Raw genomic sequence first — 11,669 nt, 5'->3', positions numbered from 1 at the left:
GACTGGTACAAGACAACAGAAGGGCAACAGTGCAGTATCAGATTCCTCGCATCACCTTTCAACATCTCGTGGAGTCACGAGGCGGCCCAACGAAGTCATCTCGTGGCCCAACGAAATACTGATGGGGTGGTCATAATAATCTGGCCACTCAGTGTATATACATATAGTACATACATACACAGACCTGAAACATCCTGGATTCCCATCTCTTCAACTGTCCCTTACCTCTCCCAGCAGGGGTGCAGTAATGAAGCAGGGGGCCTGGGAGGTGGTCATGTGACCACATGCCTGACTTCCAGATAGGATGGGAAGCCTGGAAAGCTGCAGCCACGCTCCCTCGCAGATTCCCAGGCACCAAGGTCTGCAGCTGTTATCTAAGGAATGTAATTGGCAAGTGCGGCTGCGCTCTGTGTCGCTTAGCCGGTCACAGAGAGATCTTTGTGATGTCTCCACCAGCTTAGTGACTGACTAAAATGAACCAGAAGATTAACCAGCTTGGGGAACAATAGTAGCTACCCTCCAGAAGGAAGGACAGTGTCAGCATGAATTCAGAGATGATACACAAATAAGCTACATTTTTGTTAATAGTTAAGGTACTTGAAAATGCCTGAGCTAAGCGTCACTTTAAGATGATTTGCTGTCTTTGGCTTAATAATGATAATTATGTGACTGGATGCCAAAGCACACCCCATAAACATAGATAAGGCATTATAGTATTTGCATACTGCCAATGCATGAACATGTAGGCTAGGGTAATAACTAACAATTATAGGGACCAAAATATTAATTTCAACAAAAATATTTCCATAAAATTATATAACCATTTAACATGTTTTATGTATTTGTATGTTTTTATGTTTTTTTTATTCCCCTGTAAAAACCTCCCCTGTGTTGACATCCAAAAATCCTGAGAATGCTGATGGGTGCTGCAATCTAGGATGTGGCCGACACAGCAGACTCAGAGCTGTCACTCAAATGACACTATAGTATCCCCCATTTTGCTTCTCCTCAGGCAGCTATATAAAAGGTAAACTAGGCAGATGAAAGGAAGGGCAGAGGAGCTGGGTCAGCACAGAGAGTAATTAGGCGCTCTCAGAAGAAGAGAGGGCTATGATGTGCAAGGAGTGAAAGGCTGTGCTAGGGAGTAGTCTAATTTTCTAGTAAGGCAAATGAAAAAAAATATGTGGAAAGATCCTGCGGTTATGCATTTAAATACTTGTTTTATCTGTGCTTTTATCTGCATTTTCTAGGTTTGTGAAAGAGTATCTTTACATTCATACACTGATCCTTTGCAATAAGATCATTATTATGGTTAAGTGTTCCTAAGGGTCGAATACTTTTAGATTCCTCTCTAATTTTGCTTATTATATTTCTTCTGTTACCTGTATTCATAATACTCATTCATACTTTGTATCAATATCTTTGTTGACAGGACAATAAATACATTTCAGGAGGGAAACTATTGAGCAGTGGTAAAAAAAAAACATCTTCTTTGTGCTCTCACATGGTGCCTAGACCCCACCTCTATAGAAATATCTATCACCTAGGGGTCATCCTTTATTCTATAGCCATGGAAATGACCAAACCCAACACATTCACATAAACACTTAAACCACGCACACATTGTGGTGAAGACATGGAAGTTAGGAGCAAAGTTAAAATATATAACTAACATATTCATACTGAAGAGTAGTCTAGTAGTCAGTTAACAGATCGCTTCAACTGTGTACCGGGACCCATATTTGTAACCAAAGCTGGCAAGAATCTAATATCAAGATCACAACAACTTGTAGCTGGCCATTTACACCATTCAGTTGAGGTGACGCTCCCATGCTGTTGTCTCACAGCTTCTGAGCATGTTAGTTTTGACTTCAGTCATTTTAGAACAGACCTAGAGATAAATAATTTTCAGTTTAAAGGAGAACTATGGGGTCAGTGTTTTTCCCCATAGTTCTCCTTGGGGTAACGGGAGGACACAAACTAGCGTCCTCCTGTTACCCTAAGCTCAGTATACCGCGAGCTACAGCTCGCGGTATACTGAGACGCTGCACCTGGAGCGGATCCCGACTTAGATGACGGGATCCGCCCAGCTGCGTGAGTGACAGCTGGCTCTGCCTATCTAGAGGCAGAGCCAGCTGTACCCGCCCCCTCCCCCGTCCGTTCCGCCAGTCAGCGCTGGCAGATCGGAGCGGGGAGAGGGGAATCCAGCCACTCCCCCTGTCACGGCAGAGAGCCGGGACAGGATCGAGAGGTGAGGGAACCCGGTATGTGTTCTCTCACCTCCCGATCTACTGAGCCGACCTGTGACAGTCTCATTGTCACAGGTCGGCTTAGAACTATGAGGTGAGTGGAAATCACTCATGTCATAGTTCTCCTTTAATAATTAGGTGCAGTAGTTGTACCTACTTCCAATATTTCTGTTAAATAGGCTATATCTGAGATTTTCACAAAACCTACAATTTATACTCAGATAAATACCAGCTTTGCCTACAATAAGAGACTGTTGGCAAATATGACTGTAACCCAATGACAGATAATATTATAGTATCTAACAAGCTGGCTTCTGAAAATTTTATTCCTCAAGCAAGTTGCTTGACAGCTTCTGGCATTAGTACTTTGAAGTATGACCCAAGCACTGTTGTGTCTGTTTATATCAGAATCCCCCCGATCTGTCAAGATTAGGTCCAGCGAAATGGAACTCTGTTCCAATCGTTTTTCCAGACCTGTCCGGAACTGGAAATAACCGTGTGTAAACGGGCGCCTATCAGTTTAGACCCAGTTGGCCATACCCTAGCATTGGGCATCCAATCTGGTTCATCTGAAAAACTGACAGGCAGACCCGATCGGACCACCTGTGTTAAAGGGGACAAACGGAAATGATTGGCTGGCATCTGGGATGCGATGGAGCAAGAAGTACAGGGCCCTGTAGTAGGTATTTAGAAAAAAAATGGAAATAGAGAACACTTTTACCTTTTACTTTTAAATCTGACTGTTAAAATGGTTTCCATATAGGCCTACATGGACCTGTGTGTGCAATAACTTTTACTTTGTCAAGATTTTAAAATACTAGTATTGCACCAGTCAAATGAATGTTAACCCCATTTTTATTGACTAAATAAATGCACGTTTATTTGTGTGCACTGCATTACTATATTTTATTGTTGTTTTTAAATAATGTTTGGATTATATGTAATTTTTTTAAATTGAATGTGCTTGGGTATTTTTTTCTGTGCTTTGAACCTTAATAGTAGTATCTCTTTTGTTAAAATATAATTTTAGCTTTTTTTATGCTCGTGTTTACTGTAAATAAAAAATGAAGGTTTTATTCTCCACAGGACTTTAGTCTTGGTTAATATAGTGGTTGTAGGAAGTTCCATCACTTGTTACATGGGAAATCCTGTTCCATAAGCCCCCAGGGCATTTTTTATTCATATTTTATTTCTCCGGTGTAAAGCAATGGACAAATTATTTACTGTGTATTATATTATTAAGGGTGCATTCACACCTAAGTGCGAGCGTAGCAAGGCAATTTTAACGCTTGTTTGGCCATTTGTATGTGCATTTTTAAAATAGTTTATTAGGGATGCACCAATACCAGTTTTTCGGTATCTAGTACGAGTACCGATATTTATACTTCTGTACTCGCTGATACCATGTACCGGTACCGGTACATCTGCTAGCATGGAGCCGGCTTTCTGGGCAATCAGGGAGCCAGGTGGCGTGTCATTACCCACTGCCTGGTTTCTTGATTGCCCGGGAAGCCAACTCCATATTGTTTGGCCGGCTCGATGCTGATTTGCCAGGAAGCCGGCTTCCCAGATCTGATAATATGGTGACACAACTGCCACCCTGCAGACACCCCATTCTCCTCACACCCATATACATTTACGCACCTAGTGCGTGCGTGTGTTTAGGTTAGTAAATCACCCCCAAAGTGTCTGTTGATACCATGTAAACAGTGTGATTGCTGCACTTCCTTGCTGCTGCTTTGCAAAACACACCCTTTAGGTCCACTACATTGTGTATGGTTAGTGGCGTAACAATCGCCGTAGCGACCCAGGGCCGTCTGGGTCGCTATGGCATGTGGGGGTGCTGGGTGTCACAGGCACAGCTCAGCAGCGGCCATGGTGCATTTCCCCTCATAGCCACTGCTGAGCTGTGTCAGTGACAGCCAACCGCTGCGGCAGATGAGGGCGGTGTTCGGAATGGAGGAGGCGGGGCCAGCGACCTAAGAGCAGGTGGGACCAGTGATGTAAGAAAAGGCGGGGCCCGTCGATAGCAGAGGAGGCGGGGCCCGGGGACTGAACAGGAGTCGGGGGCCCAGCGACCACAGAGGCGCTGACAGGTAAGAGATCTCAGACCCTGCAGAGCCCACTATAGAGAGTCTATGGTGGGCTCTGCAGGGTCACTCTCCGCTGGGGCTCTGCTAGTGGCATGACTAGCAATCACGGGGCCCCATACAAAATTTTGCTATGGGGCCCTGTGATTTCTAGTTACTCCCCTGTATATGGTTGTACATATATACAGAAAAAACAGCAAATTCTCCCTCTAAAGCTGACCATACACTATACGTATTTTGGACAGCTCTTGAAATTCACACAGAGGGTGCTACAGTCGGTCAGAAAATCTCCAAACAAAGAGAGACAGTGGCCGCTGTCAGAATACAATGCAAACAGCAGGAGATTCCTTGATCAACACTCGTAAATGTTGGTGGAAGAATCTGTTGTATTTTCTTCAGGTTGAATGAAGAAAATACTGTATTACAATGTATGGCCAGCTCAAGTCTGTCAGTATATTTTTCCACTATCCTCTTTCCGACATCCTGTCACTGTGCATCACACTGCTCCTTGCTGTGTCTGATAACAAATTACAATGCTGTTAGTTTAAAAGAAATGAACAAATACAGGACTTATACCCTGATGGCAAGTGACCAATAGCAAATGCACTGTGATAGCGGGATAATGAGCATTTATAGCACAGAGAGAGTACTGCGAGTAAGTTAGCACTAGGAAATGTTGCAAGGCAGCATGGTGGAACCTGACCAACCTCATAGAAGAAGAAGAACCGGAAAAGGTACACACATCCAAAACTACACAGGAAAATTGATTAGATCTAACTGCACAAGAAATCAATTTAATACATTCTATCATCTGAGTGCAGAAAGCATGCATTTTATTATAGGTCTCGAAGGAACAGGCTGATAAGCAATCCAGAGCTAATGTATTAAGGTCCTTATGTATAACACCAGACTGTAATGCACAATAATAACCATGAATTGCCCAAATATAGATAATAAGCTGATTAAATATATGTTCGCAATAAAGCAATATTAAAAAAACATGGAATGTGAAATATTACATGTATAAGCAGCTTAAAATTAAACCTGCTTTGAAGAAATACGCTATAAAGCCAATTATCCAATCAAGTGGGAAAAATGACCTGAAAGATCCAATAAAAAGGTAATTAGCGTGCTGAGATAAAAACGTAATCTCTAAAGCATGACTTTTCTCTACAAGAGCCTGCTGCGTGCTAACTATGCTGACAATTACTGTAAATCCTAGTAACTACTATGTGAGTTCTATTTCAGCATGCATTCCCAGGATAAATCTTCAGGAAGTGCAAAGGGCATGACTGTGTAGAACAGTGACTGCTTCCCTGTGCTGTTCTCACATTACAATGTGTGCAGAATAAAGCAACATTTTCCTTCCTTTGTATCTCTTTTCTTGTTCTTTTATCTACTGCCTGAGCCTCTAGAAAGCTCAAAGCATATGTAAACCCAAAAACAAAAATGTTATGTATTGCAACTTACCAGTCCTTAGATGTGGTGGCATTGGGTTTCTTTATTCAGGTTTTTCCCCCCTTTATTTTAACATGGTAATCCTGCAGGGTAGAGGAACACAAGTTCCAGTGTTGTTTCCCTATCTGCCCATTAGATATCTCTATATCTGGACTGGAAAGGAAAGTAGTTGTGACTTTAGGAGTGCCTGAAGGGGTTTAGTGCCAGTCCTGCCTCTTTAGTAGTAGGGTATCTTGGGAGAGGGTCTGTAGTGTATATATAGTGTTCATGGTAAGCAGCCAAAGAAGGAGAAAAGGGGGATTGATTAGTTCATGGGAAGGAAAGAGGACCAAGCACAGCAAGAATGTAGACACTAGAGCTCCTCCCAGAGGGAAGCAAGGTAAGTAAAAGCAGGACTTTGTGGGACTGCTAGCATCTCCACGGGGAGGATGCAGGACTCTGGGTAACTGCTGCACAGCTCTAGGCTTCACCTGGACTCCTCTCATTTGCAACTTACCTCTTGTTTGTAACTGTTGGTGTTCTAATGAAAATTGTGGATTCACCTTCATGTGGGTTGACTGAAGCATGTAAATATATACTGAATCAACCCCTTTGGGTAAAGTGTTGAAAAGGCTTTCTTTGTTGGGAACTGGTCCTTCTCCTAACCTCAAGATGAAGATGTCTCCTGGTAAAAGACTTGTGCAGGTTGGGCTGATGCTGTAAGGTTTGAAGCAGGTGTGTGTGAAACCACTGGTAAAAACTGGTTAAGCCAGGCTGGGAAGTTTTCAGAGTAAGGCTAGGCCAGTGGAGTGATGTGCAGTGATTTCACTTGTGACATTGATTAGTTGCAAACGCCCACCACTGCCGCCATAAGCATTTAATCTCTCCCCTCTCGGTCGCTCTGCTGCTGCAGGGGCCAAGAGGGGAGAGATGAAGTCCTTGCCGTGGCGGGGGCATTTGCAAAGGTATCAGAGAGGCCTGGGGGGGCAATTGCCACCCTGCCCCCGGGCCCAGTCCGCCCCTGGGTCAGACTAATCCAGCACGTTATTAATATGAGGGCCCCACTCAATATGGTCGCAAGCGAGGGGCAGACTGAGTGGGGCAACTCAGAATAATAACGTCCAAAAGATGTGGACTGGGAGGGGGGGCTCTTTAAGACTGCTCAGAATCACACCGCTGAACGATCACCTCTTGTCCCGACCGCTCCAGCTCCAGGAAGCGGGCACTCAGAGAGGAGGCTACGATCACACCTGTCAGCGTTCCCTCTCTCTGCTCCCGGCCGCTGCAGCTTCAGAGCGGCCAGAAGGAGAGAGAGGGAGCGATAACGGGTGTGCTGTATAATGTATTGCTGGGATTTGTAGTCCTCTATAGCCGGTGCCATTCTGCATTCATTGCTGTATAATTTTACACTTTCCATTTCACTATATTGTACACAACACCTTTTTTTTCTTACTTCCACCGCTCCAAGCTTGCTCCTGTGATGGACTACAATCTCAATACAAACTAGTAGTCCATCACTGGAGCCTTTTGTTTTGGAGCAGAGAGCCCCATTGGCCACCTGAGAGCCTAATTAGGGAGCCGCCTCCGCTGCACAACCACGCACCTGTGAAACTCTGGACCCCTGGTGAGAGCCCGCACAGTCCACCTGAGACCCTTTAGACATCAGGCGGAGAACCCAGAGCAACAGAGTATGTAGCTTCATATTATTCTGCATTGCGCTGTGTAATGTATTGCTGGGATTTGTAGTTCTCTATAGTTGATGCAGTTCTGCATTGCTGTATAATGGTATTGCTGGGAATTGTAGTTCTCTATAGTTTATGCTGTTCTGCATTGCTGTATAAAGGTATTGCTTGGAATTGTAGTTCTCTATAGCTGTTGGTAGTCATTATCGCTGGGATTTATAGTCCGCTATAGCTGATGGGATTCTGCATTGTTGTGTAATGTATTGCTGGGAATTGTAGTTCTCTATAGCCAATGCCATTCTGCAATGCTGTACAATGTATTTCTGAGTTAGTGGCAGAACTACCAGGGTCGCAGCAGTCATGCACACGCACAGCCCTGACAAGGCATTCCTCCACTACCAGTGTGCTTTACATTTCCTAAACCGATAAATACATTCACACTACTGTTACATGGAGGGCAAAAGTGGCAGACAGGGGCGGGGAGAATGCAAGGAAGAGGCAGAGAGGGAGGGGGGCCAAGTTGCCGCACCATGGGCCTCTGGGTTGTACTTGCCCCCTGGGCTAATCAGAGCCGCCTCTCTGAGTGGAGCTGAAGCTGTCGGGACGAAAGAGAGTGAGCGCAGAGAGCTAGCTCCGGCTCTGGATGGAACACTACCGCCGCGGCACTCGCTCGCTCGCTTCTGTTTTCTCTTCTCCTTCTTGGGCTCGGCCGCTCTGTAGCTGCAGCAGGTGAGAAAGAGAAGAGAAAACAGAAGCGAGCGAGCGATCTCCACGGCGGTAGTGTCCCATCCCTAGTCCCGCCGGCGAGGCAACATTGCTGACATTCCACTCGCCCCCCAGCAATTTTCACTCGCCAATTGCGAGGGGGCGAGTGGAAATTTTGAGGCCTGAAATAGGCAACGCTTTGGAACCACACAGGGGCCTTTCATCAGGCAAAGTTTCACTAATCCATAGTGCTATTACCCAGTAGATATCCAATGCAATAAACAATGAACCATTTAAAAAAAATACACCACCCTGACGTCATTGTGATGTCATATTCCCACCAGGATAACTGTCACAGTATATCAACCGCCATTGTGTACATCAACTCATAACACCCTTCCAAGGTCTGTACATCAGTGTGGCTACTAGGTTCAGCAATGTTATATCCCCAAAAAATGAGGTTAGTTGCCTACCTGAATATACTGAATTACCAGGTTTTTTCATCAATGGATTTTTTCTTCCCTGATTGCAAGGCATATTCCAAGATGACAATGTCAGGATTCACCAGGCTCAAACGGTGAAAGAGTAGTTCAGGGAGCATGAGACATCATTTTCACACATGGATTGTCTACCACAGAATACAGACCTTAACCCCATTGAGAATCTTTTGGATGTGCTCGAGAAGACTTTAAGCAGTGGTCCAAATCTCCTATCGTACCTACAAGATCTTGGTGAAAAATGAATGGAACTCTGGATAGAAATAAATGTTGTGACATTGCATTAGCTTATCGAAATGATGCCACAGTGAGTGCGTGCCGTAATCAAAGCTAAAGGCAGTCCAATAAATTACTGTAATAGAGTGTGTGACCTTTTTGGCCTAGTAGTGTATTTTATCCTAAAAAAAGTGGCCCTTGTGGTGAATTGTTTCTAATATTTAGATGTTTCATAGAAGAAAGGTGAAGTGAGTTTGATGTGCAAATATCACAATCCATACAAACATCTGGGTAATCTCTAATACACGGGTATATTAGACCATCTACTGGGTGCATGGTACAGGAATTCAGAATGAAGAGTTGACAGGAGCAGTTCATAGAGGTAAATCATATCTACACTTTCAGTAAAAGACCACTTCATCCATGATTGTAATTTCCATGTTTGACAGCTAATGTCAGCTTGTGCTACCCAGCAGAACCCTTCTCAAGGATGCAAATGGAAAGTTTCCTGTGCTAAATTCCCCAGGTTTCACACCCTATTGTGCCCTTTACAAGGGGTTTTTAGAAAGAAGAAAGAGAAGTGAGGCTATAGTTCCATGCAAGTGCTGAATAAGCAACATAGTTTAATAAACATTTACAATGTAAAGTTTTGTCTCTGTAAGCCACACAAATTAAAAAAATATATATTTACACAGAATAATGATTTATCTGATTATTTGACAAAGGTTGCTCTGGTAAAAAAATATATACAGACATAAAAAAGATTCCCACTTAAAGATAACTCATTAAATTAGTCTTTTTTTAGACAGTCATACAATGTATAACTCTATCATCAAAAGTGAAAAATGCATAATCAATAACAGTTAGATAAAAGCAAAACAGAAAAAAACTTTCATGTGAGTTTAAAAGTATAAATTCAGTTTCTGGATTGTATACCATAAAGTGTATTTCCACTTTTGCAGCCAAATTGGGATGCAACTTATTTTATATTTGTTACATGTTGCCATTCACATTGCATAACTTTAAAAAAATGCTGCTTAAATATTACTTGCTCTTATTAAAGGAAACATTTTCCTCTAAAATTATATTTCCTATGCAACTGGACTGGGAAGTGCATTGTTTACCATAACTTACTCTGTCTGTACTGTGCTCGCAGATTTTATTATGAGTTGTAAACTAAAATGTCACTTTGCAATTGTAGAGAGAGAGGTGCAGTCTGTCCAAAGGCCTGCTCTATAGGACATATATGAAAGGTAAGAAATATATGTCTGTGAAGGTTCTCATTGATCCGGGTCATGGCATATCTGTAAAACATAAGTCCATTCAGAATGACTTGTACAAAAAATTATCTGGAAATAAATATGGTGAATTTCGCTCCAATGCACATAATCATTTAGGCACAACCAGGTGTTTTGTTGCATTTGCATAATTGGAGTCACCATAACACCTCCTAGACTCCAATTATGCAAATGCAACAAAACACCTGGTTAACAGATTATGTGGATTGGAGCGGCATTCACCATATTTATTCCCAGATAATTTTTGTACAAGTCATTCTGAATTGAGAAAGCTGGTCGGATGTCCAGTGAAACGTCTTCAGTATTCAGAAAAATACAGCAAGTCCAGTTGCCTTGACTTATTTTTTACAGATAAGAAATATATTATTTTCAGTTGTGCTGTGTGAATAAGGAACATATAGTAGGGTTCTCTCACATTCGACTGCAGAAGTAGAAATACAAAATACTGCTTTCTATTACAAGCAAATAAGCTAAAACTTGCCCAAATATCCAGACTGCACATTTGACATTGTATATTTCTCTCTAATAGAATAACACATATGGCTGTTGTTATCGACATAGCTGATGTAAGCACATTTTCTAAAAGGCAAACTTATTTTATTTTGTGAATGGCTAACCCCTAATTCAGGCAACATACAACATTATGGATCTGTCTTTTTTGACATTTAAATGTAGCCATTCAGTTTACTGACCACCTTATTAGAGGTAACACAGACATTAGAAGGTTACAGCCCAATCTTTGCATGGGTTTCTCATACTTCTTTGAACTCTGTATTTTTAAACTGTGTACAACATTTGCTTGAAAGCAGGTTTCTTTTTATTTGGCAAAGAGTTTAGAAAAAGTGTGCAGTGCAGGTTCAATGAGGGGTATAGGCTTATTTAGCAGAGTGGCACAGAAAGGTAACATGAAAATATATGGGTACATACAAAGGCATCCCCAGGGTGGGTGTTACCCAGAGTGCCCGGCAGGTGTCACCCGCTGGGACGTCTTCATGCACATGCATGACATGGTGATACACACACATGACATCATGACACGTACGTAATGACATCATGCGTGCTTAAGAGAGGAGCATGCAGCTGTCGGGCTCTCGGTCCACGATGGAGTGTCGGACTTATCAGAGGAGGCGACACCAAAATGACAATCAGAGATTTTGGTGTTTCCCTCCCAATGGTGTCACCTGGTGTGAGCCAAACCCCCCGCACCCCCCTTGTGACGCCACTAGGTACATATCGTAGAGTTTGTAAGAAATAGTGGCGTATTGTAAGGGGTAGTATCGACAGGAGGTCATGTCAAATGCAGCCTTTTTTTGCGCTGCTCAAACACATGCCCTTAAATACAAAATACGGCATTTGACAAGAAAAAGCTGCCTTTCACCTGCTTACCTTTATAATCCCATAATGTCCAGTTCCAGGTCTCTACAATATTGTCTCTCCACCTTCCGATGCCTGCACAGTACAGGTCCATCTTGATCAGCCAATATACTCCAAACAT

The sequence above is a fragment of the Nanorana parkeri genome, unplaced genomic scaffold (assembly GCF_000935625.1).
Source record: "Nanorana parkeri isolate BGI_ZX_2015 unplaced genomic scaffold, ASM93562v1 scaffold1692, whole genome shotgun sequence".
Classification (NCBI taxonomy): domain Eukaryota; kingdom Metazoa; phylum Chordata; class Amphibia; order Anura; family Dicroglossidae; genus Nanorana; species Nanorana parkeri.
Note: the sequence above shows the minus strand (reverse complement) of the source record.